Source organism: Channa argus, chromosome 4, assembly GCF_033026475.1.
Source record: "Channa argus isolate prfri chromosome 4, Channa argus male v1.0, whole genome shotgun sequence".
In the NCBI taxonomy this organism is placed as follows: Eukaryota; Metazoa; Chordata; class Actinopteri; order Anabantiformes; family Channidae; genus Channa; species Channa argus.
In genome coordinates, this window is record NC_090200.1 from 14,857,932 (window position 1) to 14,869,503 (window position 11,572).

Sequence of the window (11,572 nt, forward strand, 5' to 3'; positions counted from 1 at the left end):
CATGTGAATCTTGTTTGAGCTACAGCTTCATGTCATGTGGGAACTGCCAGACTTGTGTGTCCTAGTGGTTACAGAGCTGAACTATAAAACATGCTCGAGCACACAGCCAATATTCCTCCTTGAGCACCTAATTTGTTTAAAAGGCACAGGCTCTAATCTGCTGCCGTCAGTCTTCTGGCTACTTCTCAGAAAGGAGATTTATTTATTACTCCATCTACATTGCTGTCTACGTTCTCTCCGATCTATTCTAGCAGACCCTGTATTGTTCTCCTTAAAGACCTCTACCACCACCACCATGACCTTTTTCTTTTTGTTCAATTAATTAATAGTAACCAAATATGAAAATGGGTGAGATGTAATGAAATGAAAGTAAATATATGTGTTGTAATAAACTGATGTCATGTTAGTTACGTGTGCTGCAACTACGCAATTGAAACAACCAGGTTTTGAATAGATTTTCATAAACACACATGTGTGAGAGGCTGATAACACTGTGTGTATTGTTAATGTGCACTGTGTGAGTCAAAGTGCAACACAACGGGGCCAGTGTGCTTAATCAGGGTATTTCCAGTCTTACCTGCTTCAGTGGATCATCTGTGAACCTGGAGAGAGCGACAAATGTAAAACGAAGTGTCTGAAAGAATCACTAACTAGACACATGAATAAAAAACTGTGTTTGAGAGGCCAGTGTTTGATGATTTATCAAACTGTGCCACGTTTTGCTTGATAATTTTGTTGCATGTACAGTTCATTTGGTGCAGTGGGTGTAATGGCAAAGACCCCACCACTTCTCTGACAAATCTATTAAACTCTTTATATTCTACTGTCCAGGATGAGTCACCTTTATTCAAACTTTGGAATATTAAACTCCCAGACCATCCCTCGATATTATAAAAACATTCTATAAGGACTTTCACGTGGTCTCACATATACAACATATTGTATATTTATTTTTAATGATTTTTACAACTTTGGCCCAACACTATTGCAGTAAGTGGAAGTGACATGAACATAAACGTAAACATCCAACCCAATACAAAATATTACCAGCTACTGAAATAAACATTTTTACAAACAGAACAAAGATTATGCTGTCTTATGACAGTTATTTAAATAGCTAACCATTTTTCAAGCTTGTTGCCAAATAATTTTTTTTTTGCCAATCACTTAGGTGATTAATTAACTAATGATTAAATGTGGCACATGTGGAAACTCAGGCCACATCCCTTTTGAACACTTTGGATTAATGAAAATGTGAATGTACCTGACTGTAGATTTGTTCGTACTACTTTTACACATGAATTGAAGTATTTGCATTACAAATGTGGATTGATTTGATAAAAAAACTTACAGAATGCCAACATTTAAACCAAAAACTACAGTCATACATCACTGTCAGTATCTTTGACTTTGTGAACTGTCCTCACATGTGTGTATACCTGCAGAAATATTTTTTCTGTCATTGTGCAAGAGTGCAAATTTGTGTGTGTGCATATGTGCATGTGCATATGTGTGTGTGTCTGCTTGTGTGTGTCAAATGGTGTTTTCTATTACAGCTCATAGTGCTGTCAGTGTTCAGCAGAGGTTGCCGCTGTGGTGTCCTTGTCCTTCCCCGAGCCGCCTATGAAAAGGCTCCAGTCCTAATTACATGATCCACCAGGCTTCTAATTCATCGTACTTCTCTCAATTGACATTTACTAATTACTTCTTCTTTTTTTAGAAACAGCTTTCTGGAGTTTATCCAGACCCCTCATGCTCATTGTCATGTAGGAACAAACAAGTTGGCTGGTATGGCAGTCACAGTCTCTTTGATTGAAAGTGAGTAAGCAAACGTACAAACAGACATCTTAAATCCCTTTAAAGCATGATGTTGCGTTAAACAGTGCGGATTAGCTGTAGAGAGGAATTAAATAAAAAGAGATATCAGGGGAGAAAGCTGCAATGCAGTAATACTGGGACAAAAGGCTGAGTTGTCAAAGCCTGCACAGCATCTCAGAAGCGGGCAACCCAAATTTTCAACCCTCTGTGACCCACTATAATAACATTGTAAAACACTATCCATGTCATGTGTGTTGTTGTTTGACTGACTAACATTAGATGAGTGTGTGCCGTGCACAGACAAGATCATTTCAAGGTTTTGGATCAGTAATGTGTCTCCTTTAAAAGGGGGAGAGTAAATCTGCAATTCATTCATAGCATGGTGGTGGTCTGGTTATCGCTGCCATGGTTGAACCTTCCAGCCAGCTACAGCCTTTCTGTGTGGAGTTTGCATGTTCTCCCCGTGCTTGCATGAGTTCCCTCCGGTTTCCCCCTACAGGCCAAAGAAGTGCATGTTGAGTTAATTTGTGACTCTAAATTGCCTGTGGGTGTGAATGGTTTTCTGTCTGTGTATATGTTTCTGTGGTGGCCCTGAGATGGACTGGCAACCTGTCCTGGGTGCACCTCCCATCTCACCGAACGACAGCTGGGACAGGCTCCAGGTCTACGTGACCCAAAAGTTGTTACAGACCCCTTAGTGGCATCAGAATGAACATTGACAACACCTCAGTGCCTAAACCACTGAATTCATAAATGTTTCTTTTGGTGGCACTTTAGAAGCTCTCTGTATTTTTTTGTATGTTGGGTTGCTGTACACTGCAACATGGTTTTGGGACTTTAACTGGAACAGAGGTTGACATGTCTCACTGATGGTCTACAATGTGGCAGGCAGGCATTTCCCCCACGGCTGCTCCCTCTCAACTTAGGCTGATTCTCCTGTGTCAACAATGGTTAGTCATCCTGCTACTCACAGATCACGAAGGGGGGGGGGAGAAAGAAGACCCACCAGAAATGCAGTACAGTAATACTATACTAACCATCATACAATAATATCTAACACTCAAATGATGTGCATCACCGTTTAGCAAGCTTCCTTTTTCGCCTTGTTATTGAAGATGGCTGTGGCCATGTGTTACGCACTGACACTCCCAACCCTCACAACTTTTGTGTAACAGCACAGAGACGCTTCAGGATCCCCAGGGGCCACTCAGGCTTGGTCACATGTCGGAAGTCTGAGCATGCGCACATGCAGATTTAATGCCTGTTGGGTTACACCTTCACCAGTTAGAAAGACTTTACTTTTTTTTTTTACATTTTATTTACCACCACATCAAGCAATCAGAGTTGTTGGCTCAATGTTGAATTGTGTAACGGGTAAGAGATGGCCCGACTGTTCAGCTAACCTACATAGTGAAACTGAAGCACATATCACGGCACCGTGTCCTAAACAACCAAAGTATTTCTAAATTATTAATATAATTCTCTTTTGTCTGAAAATAGGCGGCTTTTTACTCCACTTGCGTGCTTCCATTATTTGCAGCCACAGAGAAACAGAGTGTACTCTTCAAGTACTCTATTTTAGGAGCAGGACATGAATTATAGAGCAAAGTGGCCAAAAATGTGTATTGCAGTCCGTTTTCACTGACCTGAGTGCAATGTGAGAGAGAGAGAGATGCGTGGAGAGTGTCTGTGATGAGTGACCATGAGCTGCTCTTGGAGTACTGGTGGGCTGCGTGATGGCAGAATCCCAGCTCTTGGCAGCGGCCCAGGCTATTGTGATTTGTGCTCGGTGCTGCCTACAGGGTCGCCACCTGGCTGCCACTTCTTCCAATCTCCCTGGGTTACACATGGTGCATCCACAGCAGGTCTGTAATTGAATTTCACACGTCACTGTCAGCATAACTGTGTTGTCTGCAAGAGCCACGTACTTTCATCTTGATATGCTTGAGAATTATCACAATGATTGAGATCCTCTGCTGTTGATACACTGTAAATACAATTCTATGGTATCGAAACTGAGGGAGATGCTGCTTCTGAGGGTTGACCCTAACCTGTCAAGGGATGCCTGCTGTATGTTATCAATTGTCCATACCTTCTCCTGCAGATCTGTTGAATTTTCTCCTGCATTGCCCTTTCATTGTTATGGGGATCTTAACCAACTTGATGGAAAACCTTTTTGTCCCACTTTATAACGGACATGTTTGACCTTTACTGGGCCTTGCAGGTTGCACCTCCAGCTCGACTGTGCGCTGTCTTACAAAACAACCATGATAATCAATACAAGGTGGAATGGTAGGTTTGAGGTATTTGCCCATGTTTTGTGGACAGGACGTGTACATGGCCCTAGAAGTTCCTCCAAGAAAGCTTAACATTGTACAAAATGTCCTCTGTAATGTAACGTAATGTTTAAGCTCCTTTTCTTTACCTCAGTGAATTATTCACTGTGGTAAAAGATGCAGTTAGCTTTCACTTTATCACACAACTAGTAACAAGAAGTTATTGTCCCTGTTATTTAACCCTGATTTTAATATGCCAATATCATTTCTGAAATATTGAATTTTCTGTTTTTGAAATTATATGTTATTTATTTTAGACTAATAGACAAATTCAAAGATCAAACATTAGCAATTTTGCATCTAGACAGATAATTAATCCAAAACTAAGAGAGAACTGTCTATGACTGTACTGCATTTGAGCAATGTAACATTAAACTGAGTTTTCAGAGCAGCATCTGCTTACCACAACCTGATCCACACAACTAAGATGTGCATGCAATGAAACAATTTAGTTTCATTGATAGTGCCAATGTAGAAAACAACTCTTGAATGTTTTTGACCACTTTATTTTACACACAGTTTCAAATTAAAAGTCCCCTTCCTGAAATATATATATATCACTATATTTAAAAATAGGAAAATAAAATATTTGTAGGAACCACGTGCACTGAACTTGAACTGCCACATTTGTGTTAACCTGGACACAAGTGGAACTATAAGTTAGCAGTTTCTATCTCTTTTTCTTACAGTATAATTTCACATAAGAGACTAACGCTTGCCTCAAACTAGGCCAATAACCACTCACTATGAACAAAGACATTAATACATTGTGGCACAGCCCAAGAAGAGCAGCAAAGGCAGGGTGTCTTCCTCCAGCTAACATGAACTCAGAGGGGACACATAAACAAGTCCCTCTATTACATAATCAGTCTCTTCCTCCTTGAAGCATCCCTTATTTTACACACCCATTGCTAGTCATGTCTTCTCTCTGCTTGGAGAAAAGATACTTCCTCCGGTGTTTACAATACACGGTTTGTGGCTTCATGGGTTACCCAGTCATTGTTCATGTCAAGCAAAGCTCCTCAACACAAGCACTATGTAGCCATGCTTGTAGTCTGTGGATGGGTTGCCATGTAGCTTTGATCAGATACACATGAATCCTGCATACATTGGTGATGTCTCAACTTTTCATTTGCAACCACCAGAAGGTCACACACTATTGGCAAAAATATGTGAGATGAATATGGCATAGCAAGAGAAGATTTTCATTTAACAAGATGGATCCCAGGCTTGGTGATAGACTTGAGACCTGCCTTCTGCTCAGTGCATGCTGGGATAATATCTGCCCAGTGGCACTATGCTGCAATAACTGCAAACCCACAAAACATTCCCCTCAAACTTAGCTGTACCTCGTACCTGATCAGCAAAATGTTTGTATGCTGACACTTTATAACGTTTAAATCAATATATCTCATAAATATCAGCATGTCATTAACAACCTGTGAGCACGGTGCCATGCTGGCATTAGCATTTTCCTCAAAATACCACTGAGCCTATATGAACCACACAGAGCCACAGGCAGGGATGTAGAGATGTGGTTAATGAATAGATAATTATGGAATTTATGTTAACCCTGAAAGACTAATTTGAGACCCGAATGCTGACTTGAAACCAAATATCATAAGAATTTAGGAAATAGATTTGCATTCATTTGCTAAATAGCACATTTCAGTACCAGCATTCCCACAGTATTTGCAGCTTAAATAATAAGGGCACAGGAGACAGGTGCGAATTTTGTCTGGAAGAACATGGGAAAGGAGACAATCTGCAGGGGTTACTGCCAGTATAATCTCTCCAGCACTCAATCACTGTAAAATTAAATATAAGAATGACAGATGCTGCCAATCAGCAATGAGTTAGTGAGGTCAAATTTAGATCCATGGGCTGACCTTTATCTTAGCTGCCTCCTTTTAGAGCGCCGATCATCAGGACTATCAATAGGGACTAATGAGCCCTAATCCTGGAAGAGTGCCATCACTTACACTACAGCCCATTGCTCACCAGGCCCAGGCAGGGTTATACCACGGTTGACGAGTGCTCTCAATAAAAATGTTATTATCTCAGCTGGTGCAGTGCATCAGCAGCCTCTTTAATGCCATCACCTAACCCAGCAAGAACCCATCTTGAGGCTTTTCTGTGTATTTGCCTTTTCATTGTCTGGATGACAAGGGGGTTGGTGGCATGATGTGTGTATATTTTTGCTAGTTCTTGTGAAAACGCCAAACTCAATCAATTGATCACACAAACAACTTTTCGCTGTGTTGATCTTTCATTCTCATCTTACTCTGTGCCATGGATGCAATATTTTCTGTATGCTGAATGACGGTTGTCAGCGACTAAGTGCACAGCTATTTTTGGAAATTACTAAGCTCTTTTTATAGATAAAACTATATATTTGTTAGGCTTTGAGATGAGAGCCCCAGACAAGGTAGAAAAGTCAGAAAGTACTGATTTGTTGGTTTGGTTGGCCAATAAGAAAATTATATACTGCCCTGCTCGAAACCAATCTTTAGCTCATTGTTGAGATTTGTTTGTTTGTTTGACATTGTAAATCCAGTTTGTTGGCACATTTAACCTGGGGAATGTGTTGGTTACAAAATCTTGTGGCCCTGGTGTTTTTACATGCCAGCCTGCACACCAGTGATGGCCCCTCTCACACCAAAATCATTATGCTTTAGCCAACTTTGATTTCTATTTGTTCATCACTGCTGCCCTTCCCAGCCTGCTGCTAACAAGATGTAGTTCATAAGCTGCTTTAATTTGTCATATTTTGTCAAGATTTGTATGAACCAGATACAAAACATTGTGATAAAATATATATTTTATCATGGTGACGATGATAAAACGTACCTTAAAACCCCTTTTTTCTTTCTTCTCCTGTTCCACATTGTTGCTATTTTTTCAGCTGTAGTCTAGAAGAAGCTTTTCATCACCAATTATTAAATTTGCTTTTTTTTTTTACTTCAAAATGCATTTGTAAACAAATTCAAACCATACGGTGAAATTCTGTGCATCGTAATACGAGTGGGCAGGCTCACCAAGGCTTGCACAGAGTGATTGAGCCGTGAACTGTGAAAATGTCAGCCCCTATCAGACATGCTGGATCTTACTACCCTCATTTCATACCATGTATTTGTATGATCAACTTTCAATGTAGTATATTTATGTCACACAGTGAGTAAATTGTTTTTGTCCATGATTGCGGCCTTCAGTTTGAAGCTTCAGTCCTGAGATTAATAAGCCTCTCTTAGTCTTCCTCGGTTAAACTCAAAGCCACAAAGCCACAAGGAATCCAAGCAGCAGCCGCCTGCAGTGCATAACAACAGCTCCAGCTCTGATGGAACTAGACAAGTGAATGTGAGGGTGTAATTCTTGTGGAAGAAAAATACTGTTTTTATGCATTATAGTGGTACAATTATTCAAAAGAGGAAGAGAATCTTGAACAACTTGGTCAGCAAATAATAATTATTATTATATAATACCTTTTAAGGAATTAATGAATCCTTTGTCCTGACCTGAAATTGCAGATTTTGTCCAAACAGTAGTCCAAACCCCAACAATATTATCTCAAACAGAAGCAGTAAATCTGAGATGCTGAAATCAGAAAACATTTGTTTTTTTAAATCTGAAAAGATAAAAAAATTAAATGTAATTATTATTAAAGTATTAAATAAGATAAAATACTCACCCAATGACTGTCTGTGATTATACTTAATATTATTATTTATTATATTTATTTATATTTACTTGTTTTTTGGTAATGATTGTGTGAACTTTTAATGTTTCTGTCTGTAAAACATTTGAGGCTGTTTCACAGTTCGTCATCATCACAGTGTGGGGCTCTGATCCCTCAAGGTACCATAAGTGACAAAATGCTCTTTTTATTGTAAACACAGAAAGGTGAGAATAGAACGGACATAAATGTACTAGTTATTGATTTAATTGTTTTCTTTTTTATGTTTCTGTTAAATACATATATTAAAAACAAGTGCCACATAATGTCCTGCAGGAACAGATGCACATATCACACCTTCCAGGGTCAAATCTGTTCAGGTTTTCAGACTGGATTTCTTCCAACAGCGCTGACACAAACAATGCCCTCACAGTTCAGTGGAGATCTCCTAGCACTGTTTAGACACATGTGTCTATTTATTTCAGCCTACACTGTGTACACCCTGCCTGAGGGTCAATTTCATTTGCACAGTCCAGAGGTCTTCCTTTGTCACCATTGAAGAGCAGAGAAAAAAAAAGTCTGCTTAGAATGTATCCTTTGCAATCTTCTGGTATCTATAGTGAACAAACACATATGATAGAAAGTTGAGAAAGTGCCAAGTGTACTGTATAAAATATCAACCCTGTAGCTCGGGGTTAATGTCTATTACATGTCTGAGGTGGAAATACACACTCACACATGCAGTGAGGACCATGTAAGATACAGAGGAGCAGAAAGAGACACAGAGAGGGAAGCACAGTTGACTTCCTCTGTCGTTACTCACACCTGCAGTAGGATGCAATCTCCATAGCAACAAGACTTGGCAACACTGTGCAGAGTTGATATTTGAGGTTGTGATCTTTAATACCCCCTTTCTCTCCCTTTTTACTGCAGTATTTTGTGGAAATGCATTTCAGTGTATTTTTCACCCCATTTTCACTTTTAATGTGTTTTTGTCACAATACAAAGAAATTATTCCTCTGTCATCATTGTGTCATCTGGAAATTGTGGAATTATCAAGTGGAACAATTATTTCAAATCAAGCACACACCCAGGAACAGACTGTGTGATCATTTGTTTGCCCACATTCCTCATTTCCTAGTGGCCTAAGGACTGTGAACTGTACAAAGCATCAAGATATGAGGCTCACATTTGCATATTGTGTTAATAATATGATGCCATTTAGTTTAACTCTTAACCATTTCCACAGCTGTGCTCATACTCAGTCACAGTACACATGTGTGCAGTATGATAATTATGTAATTTTAATAATTTACTCAGCAAAGTCACTTTAAAAGGAGAACCTTGTTAATTTGTAAAGACTAGTCTGGCCTTAAGAATGTATAATTAACGGGAACTCTGAAATATTTTCTACCTTCTCAGCATGAATGAGTAGCTTTGGTATGCTTAAAAGAGTAGAAAATAAAGATTTTTTTTAAGCTGTTAAACTGTAAATTGTTGTGGTCCCATGTACCCTGAAATATTTTAATTGTTTGTTGTCAAAATGAGTTTTAAAAGTCTATGTACAATATGTATTAATAAATGGACTGAACACTACTTCCATTATTCAATTGTAATTTTCTATGTCTATATTAAACATTCAAAAGTCCCATTAACACCCGTGTAGTCAGCTGAAATGCCTCAAAGACAGACTATAAAAGGACACGCCAAAATGATGAAGACGTACTTAGTAAACAATGTGCTATGTGTTAATCATAATATAACACATGTATAACATAAACCCCTTCATAGCCTATCATTTAACCAAGATTTATATAAAAGCTGCTGAGCTGAGAGCCTCGGGGGTGGTTTCTTGTTTCACAGTGACCTTGCGTGTCCACTTGATTTGCTTGTGTTGCTGCTCAGTTTGTTCTCCTCATCCCTCTTAGATATTCACCTAGTAGCCTGCATTTGCTTCTCCCCAGAAGTGCAGCCTCATCATGTGCTAATAATGAGCCTGGTGGCCACACAGGTCCATCCTGGTGATGTTTGACTTGCCACCGCCATCTAGTGGCTGCGCAAAAGGAGCAGGTCCTGGTAGGCATCAACCAACACTAATCCTGTATTTATGAATAGCATGTAAATAATAAAAAAAAAAAAGGGTAGCTCAGTTGGTAATGGCAGTCTGTGGTTTGATCCCAAGTCCCGGCTATATGTTGCAGTGTCTCTGGGCAAGACACTGTACCCCCAACAGCCCATTCCCATCCCCAGCTGTGCAGGGCAGGTTGAAGCCAGAGAGAAATTGGGGAGGGTTGCGTCAGGAAGGGCATCCAGGGTAAAAGAAACTGCCAAATAGACATGCGGACAATGATCCCTTTTGGCGACCCTGAACTCACGGAATAAGCTGAAAGGATAAACAAATAGAAATAAAAATGTAAATAATAAATAGGAGGTTTGCAACACACTAAAATGTAACTGTAAGTTGACAATTAATAAACACTAGGATCCTTGCATGTGGATGCAGTTACTAACATTGTTAAGTGTGTACATGCATAATTACTGTATAACATGCAAGCATTCAATATGATTTAGAACCACGTTACCACAAAACATTTACATTACAGGCACATGTAAAAGATATGTTTAGTCATGAAAATGTAAAATTGCATGTAAATACAAACATACATCATTAAGTAGACATACAAACCTAAATGTGGACAAGAATCAAGATAAATGATCATGAAATTAGGTTAATTTAATGAAACTCCTATTCATGAAGAAAACATAAAGATACTTGGTGTTATATATTTCTGTGACAAGTTTTTGATATAAATGTTGGTGAGCAATTGTACTTTCTTCAGTGAAATTATTTTTTCTTCTCAGTTTCTTAATCAAAAAGCTCACTCTTCATTAGTCAGCTGCTATGCAGTGGCTTGTTTTTGTGTTTTTTTTTACTTTTCAATAATAAGCAATAATAATAAGCACCTGTACAAAAAGTGGGCTGTAGTAAAAGTTTAATTAATTGATTCATTTAAATCAAATGAATAACACTAACAGAAAAAAGCTGTCATCGGGGATATCCCACTATCCCCCCTCCCACTCCCATTCGCGTTCATCTTGCCTTTAGGCTTCAACTGAAATCCACTCATTGTGTCAGGAGGTCTGTTACCAGTGCACATGGCTGTATGTGTATACAGTTATTTAACCATCATCTGTGAAACCTTAAAATGTCTTCATACTTCTACATCTTCAAGACAAAATTCCAGAAACGCTGCTTTGAAGCTTATTAAGATTATCTACTCACATTTTGATGCTGTACAAATCTTAAGAATGTTTACAAGATTACATAATGCATAGTGGGGACACTGCAGATGTCTAAATAACAAATAACATCACAACAGCCAAAATGACATAAACCTGCCATTACTAATAGAGACATTACATCCTTTCATTTCTGAAGTCTAAAAATGCATAACATTTCCTGTTAGTGCCATTTTGTTGTCATGGACACAGAGAGGGAAAAAAGATACAAAAAAGAGAAGGAAAACATCATCTGTGTCCATAGCAACTGAGTCAAGTTTAGTGCTGCCAAAAATGGTTAAGGCAAAAGTCTTCTCAGAGATGTAAGATATGTGTATTAGACGCCAACGCCTTGCATGGCACACATCAGTAAACAAACTTATCAGAATACTTTACATTTAACAGCATCTCTGTGACACAGAATAATCTATGAAATACTGCTACAGCTGATGTAAAGGTGCATTAG